At 35.3% G+C, this 6,004-nt stretch overlaps 1 long non-coding RNA gene across 1 annotated transcript; it reads left to right on the top strand.

Annotated features, from left to right (window-relative positions):
• Positions 1–2,913: 2,913 nt before the first annotated feature.
• Positions 2,914–5,480, top strand: LOC127128171 (uncharacterized). Its single transcript, XR_007805743.1, has 3 exons — positions 2,914–3,448; positions 3,549–4,238; positions 5,155–5,480. It is a non-coding gene; the product is annotated as an uncharacterized LOC127128171 (long non-coding RNA).
• Positions 5,481–6,004: the final 524 nt, after the last annotated feature.

Here is a 6,004-nt window from a genome sequence, read left to right as displayed (position 1 = left end):
TCCAATTAAGGATCAACGTCTATTTATCACGCTTATTTCCAATTAAGGATCAACGTCTATTTATCACGCTTATTTCCAATTAAGGATCAACGTCTGCTACGCCTATTTCCAATTAAGGATCAACGTCTATATGGACCCAACGTTCCACCGCTTTCCGATTCAACATCTAGAATCCAAGCCACCACGTCTATTTCCAATTAAGGATCAACGTCTGCTACGCCTATTTCCAATTAAGGATCAACGTCTATCTACCACGCCTATTTCCAATTAAGGATCAATGTGTGCTACCATGTGAACCCACAGTTTCACCGCTTCCACTATGAAGCCGACCATGCATGCCATGAATGAATGTACAACTACCAATACATATGCAATTAAGATCATCTCTACCATCTTAACATTCCATATATCACCATAATTCAACTCTATGAATTATCCACCAATGGTACATATACACATTCATAACAATATATCATTCACAATCCACCAATGGTACATATACATATTCATAACAATATATCATTCACAATCCACCAATGGTACATAAACACATTCATAACAATATATCATTCACAATCCACCAATGGTACATAAACACATTCATAACAATATATCACTCACAATCCACCAATGGTACATATACACATTCACAACAAATACACCATTCACATAATATCTATTAGAGTCACCTTTCTAATGCTTTAAACCCCAACCCAAAATGATTCACGAGTTGAAAGTTATTAATAAAACTGTGCACGAAGGCGTTATTAAAAAGTTGTTGTTTTCTAAATTTTCCAACATAATTTTCATCTTCTTCAACCCCAAAAACGTCCATTAAATAATCTTCAAAATTATTTTATTCCTGAAACAAAGTTATAGCCTTCTGTTTCAGCTATCCAACGCTTCAAACAGCACTCAATTTGGACTTACGGATCAAAAGTTATGACCAAAACGATTTTGACAATAAAACATAAAAAAGGGTCGCGATTGTGACGGACAACATGCAGAATTTTCTGCGGTTTTCATCGTTGGAGGACTTCCGGACCTCCGATTTCGATTCCGTAAAAAGCCACATATTCAGAAAATTATAACTCACACAATACTCTAAATATATAACGTTAATTTGCAGTTTTAACACAACCAATCACCACAATCGAGCATACTCATCAAAACCTAATAATTCCAAACAACCATACAAAATTAGGGATTTTAACTTAAACATACATCTACCCATTGACCCAATCATATTAACCCATAATAATAAGGATTCCCCCCTTACCTCTTCAATTTTTTGGAAACCCTAGCTCTTCTCTTTACTTTTCCTCTCCTCTTTCTCTATTGCCTTCAAATGATCAAATGAATCCTAATTCTCACTCTCCTCCCCTCTTATATACTAGTATTCTATTTGGGCTTAAAGCATGATACTTCTAATTTAATTAATAAGCCCAATAAGACCTAATATTTAAATATCTCTAATTAGTTCAATTAAATTAAACTAACCCCACATACACACTAAGTTAATTAATACAATTATTTAATTATATTTCATATCAACTAAATAATTAATTAACACACCAAAATTAATTAATATAATCAATTATTATACTACCTAACAACCAATTAATTAATTAACACTCCACATAATTAAAATAAAATATAATAGTATTAGTATAATAAATAAATACTAAAATTGGGTTGTTACAATGAGCAACTGGGTCATTCATCCTGTACCCAAAGATATTCATAATGGGGTAGGAATTCTCCAGTCTCATTCCTTCTCCATTGCTTAAGGCTCATGTCGTACAACTTGAATCATAATTGGTAAGTTGTTGGTGAAGTCCTCGCTTATTGCCTTGCTTTATGAAGAGAGAGACTTGTCAATTATATGATTAGAATTATGCTAAAGTCTATGAATAAAGGTGAATACGATGAGCACTGGGTCATTAGTCCCATACCCAAACATATTCAGAATGGGGGTATGAATTCTCCAGTCTCATTCCTTCTCTATTTCTTAAGGCTCATGCCACACAAGTCTAGCTTTGATTTGACAAGCTCTTGAGGATGTCACCTTTGATATGCTTGTATTATCCACTACTTGATATGACTGGGGATGCCTTGATTAAGAATCTGAATTGAGGCCTTGAGCTCCACAGCTTAGAAGAAAAAGTCTTATTAAGTGACCAAGGGTCTTTAGGTCACTAAATTCAAACTGTGGGATTATACAAGTTCAAAGGATTTAACGGATCAAAATTACTTTTGATCAATTTGAATTGGAGGGTTTGAAACAATTGAAATTAAGATTAAAATTTAATCTAATGGTGAGAGTTTGGTCAAACTAAACTAAGGGCACATGTAATGATTAGTCATGGTTTGATTAACATTCTAAGCCTAAGGGATCATACTTTGAAAATTCGACTAAAAGTTCTTAGTCAAAATTCCTAAGGGCGCATGTCAAGTTATATGGCTAAAATAGTAAAACCCCAAAAGGGTAAAATGGTTGTTTCACAAGGGTATCCGATTATGACCACAAACTAAATTTTAGTTAAAATATAACTATATCTTAAAATTGATTAAGTCCTAAAGTCGGATTTTAACCTAATTATTTAGAAATTTACTAAATTCTAAAATCAACTAAAATCTAATAAATCTTGATTAATTTTAATTAAAGTTCTATACTAAAATCTAATTTGATCCTAAATTCTATTTCTAAAAGTCTAGTTAAAATTCTAATAGAAATTAATTAACCTAATTAACAAGCACTAATTCTAATTAAGCTAAAAATATAATTGATTAATTGGAATTAGAAAAACCTGGGTTTGTGAAGCGAATGGTGCAGAGTTGAATAGGGGTATGAACAAGAACGTGTTTGGGCCTCAAGCCCAAATAAGATCCATACTTCTTGCAGACAAGGGGAACAGATCCATCCGAAACGGCACCAAGTCCTTGCAAGACGCTCACAAGGTTTCAACAGTGTTCGATCTTTTACTTCCAAATTTCGTTTTCACACCTTCGAGGGAGCTTAAAAAACCTTCAAATTTCATGCTGAAAATCCAGATTAGACGTTCATCCCAGTCTGGTGCGCACGGAAACGAGGATGACGAAGTCAAATCCAATGCCAAGCGAACCAGATCCATGTACAAAATCCAGGTCGATGTTCCATTCAAATGCGGGCTGTTCAGCAACATTGAATGCGTCAGCATACGAAACAAATGAACGCTCCCATTCCGCCATCTTCCTCTCATTCAAAAGCTTCGAAGCAGATCGAGAACGAACGAAAAGGAATCAGATTCACACGTCGACCCCTCATTCTCATCTCAATATTCGCCATCTCTTTCGCAAACGAAGCCTCACTTCGATTTCTTGTTAACGTGCATAAATAATGAACAAGCAGGAGAAGAATAGACCTACCAAAACAGAGCTCCGATGCGGGGGCTACCGGTGACAGTAGGTAAAGTCTTTCTCTCTTCTTCCCTCGATCCTCCACTGTGCCGTTTTTATTTCTCGATCCTCTTCCTCCTTGTTTTCTTATTGAGTTCTGGTGAATGCAGAGAGATAATCGCGTGAGAGGGAATTTCTCTGGTTTATTCGATCTCAGGGAAGATCAAAACTGCAGTGGAGAAGGTTTCTGTTTGTGTGGGAAGAAATGATGAAAAAAAACTCTCATTTCAATCTCAATGAGTCATTTTTATAGCTTTTTAAGATTCTGTTATGAAATTCAGATGAAATTTAATGGAAATTCAGATTGAAAGTTTAGTTAGTTAGAAATTCAGAAGTTAGTTGGAGTGGAATTTAAAATGAAATGAAAATGAATTTAGTGAAATTATTATTGAAATGAAATTATGAATGATCTGTTAGCGTCTTCCAAATGACTCCCCTGCCAAACACCCTCCTGCTATATTATCAACTAGGAAACAACTGTTGTAATTGGAAACAAAAATTCTGTTAGTTTTTCTTTTGGTTATTGATATGCTACCTGTTCTTTCTTCAAGTTCTGCAGGTGGATAGATTAATAGGGCCTTGCTAAGTGGACTGAAACGCATCACCTATCGTATTGAAGGCTTGGACAGGATGGTTGCTACGACGCTTCTACTGTCAACAAATGGTGTTGGATGTGCGGTGTCAATGCAACATGCTATAAAGTGTGGTAGGCTAACCGTGCGGCAAGGATCCGTGGTGATCTCAACGTCTCTAGGTGTCTAGTTTCTTGTAGACTGATCTGAATCCGACTTGGCAGCGCTGTAAGCAAAGTTGATTTTACTATGGCTCACTTGTTGTTGGATTATTGAATGAGAGTTAATTAGTATATCTGATAACAAAACTGAAAAATTATGTTGGATAAGAGTTTAATTAGTTTCCGCTTATGAGTTGTTAGTTCTTTGAATGTTAGTGAAAAAGAAAATGTTAGTGAAATGCCTCCAATGCTAAACCCAGATTGTATATGTTGTGTTTGGGTTCAATTTAAACAGCTTGTTGATTTATGGTGCTGCACTTTGATGAACACATGAGGCTTTATTATACATGATGGCCTGTTTTGGAATGGTGTGTGCCATCGTGCAATTCATGAGGTCTGTTTGTACATGATTCAGAATCGGTTGTATGGACTCTGTCTATGAATGGAATGTTTCAGTAGGATGTGTCGTGTCTTGTTCTGGTTTCCCTGTGGTGAATTGCTTGGTATCCCAATTTTTAGGTTTTGAAAATGTTAACTGTGTTAGTGGTTACTGAAGGTTAATTGATTTAAGTTATTAAGTGTTATGGGCTGTTAGATGGTTGGACAAGTTGAATTCTGGGAATTGATATAGATTTTCTGCTAGTGGCGTGATTTTGCTAAGTAGATTTTGGTTAAATGGAAACCAGCTTAATTTGGTTTATTCGAATGACAATGCTAGCGACTGTGTGGTGCAAATTGATTTAATTGATGCCCTATGAAAACAGACTGTTAATAATTGTACTGAGACCGGTTGGTTTGTGGTCAATGGATATGCAATATATGATGGTAAAATGTTAATTGCAAAAATATGTCTTGGTTGCTGCTGTTAGGTTGTTGTCATGAATTGCCTATATGCTTGTTTGCTTCATGTTTCTTGTTTTCCAATGCATTCTGATTATATGGTGTATATACTTAGAATCATGAATGTAGTGTTGTGAATGTAGGTCTGCTTGTTATGTCATGGTTTCAAGGCAAGGTTTTAAGACTTGGCAAATGACAAGTGAGCAAACTTGTGCAAATAATGGTGTAACTTGTTCATGAAGAAAAATGGTGGTAGAATCACATGGAAATGAAAGAATAAAGTTGTAATGTAGTATTAGGGTTTTATGTCATGTAAAAATAGGTTGGTTGACTTTGGTCAACTGGTTGACCAAAAAGTCAACAGTTGACCCTAACGTCAACATTTGCAAAATGTAATTTTTTTATTTCTTTTTGTAACCAAACAAAGTATTCCTTGATAAATGAATGAAAAACCAATGTTTGAATGAAATGATTATGAATGCATGCGGATTAGAAACTTGACTTTTGAATGATTTCCTATCAGAAACCAAATTGCCTTAGGCACGAATCCAGTACCTTAACTAATTGAAACATGATCATGATGCTATATGAATCAAATGGGCCAAGCTATATGGATGGAGTAATGGTGAATACCCCTATGAACCATAGTGGATCAAAGACAAGTGATGGATCAAAGATCAATGTCCCCAATGTAAGCATGAACTTAACAGATCAAAGACACGGGAAATTGAAAATATCATGGGCTTAGACCTAATGGACTAAGAGAGACCAAAATGGAATGCATAAGTATAAGTGTTTGAACAAAAGCTTTCCCCAAATGAAATCCCGAACATATGGACATGTAAATTAAATGGATGATTCGAATACCCTAAGCAAGTTCAATGATGGCATGATGCATGGCATGATGATTAACAACTTCCCCCTAACGAATTAGGGTTGACTAGGTTAAAGTTCAAAGTTATGTATCAACCAAACATCTCAAGCCAAGTGAGA

This window comes from Lathyrus oleraceus, chromosome 3 (assembly GCF_024323335.1).
Source record: "Lathyrus oleraceus cultivar Zhongwan6 chromosome 3, CAAS_Psat_ZW6_1.0, whole genome shotgun sequence".
Lineage (NCBI taxonomy): Eukaryota > Viridiplantae > Streptophyta > Magnoliopsida > Fabales > Fabaceae > Lathyrus > Lathyrus oleraceus.
This window is presented reverse-complemented; position numbering and strand designations above follow the sequence as displayed.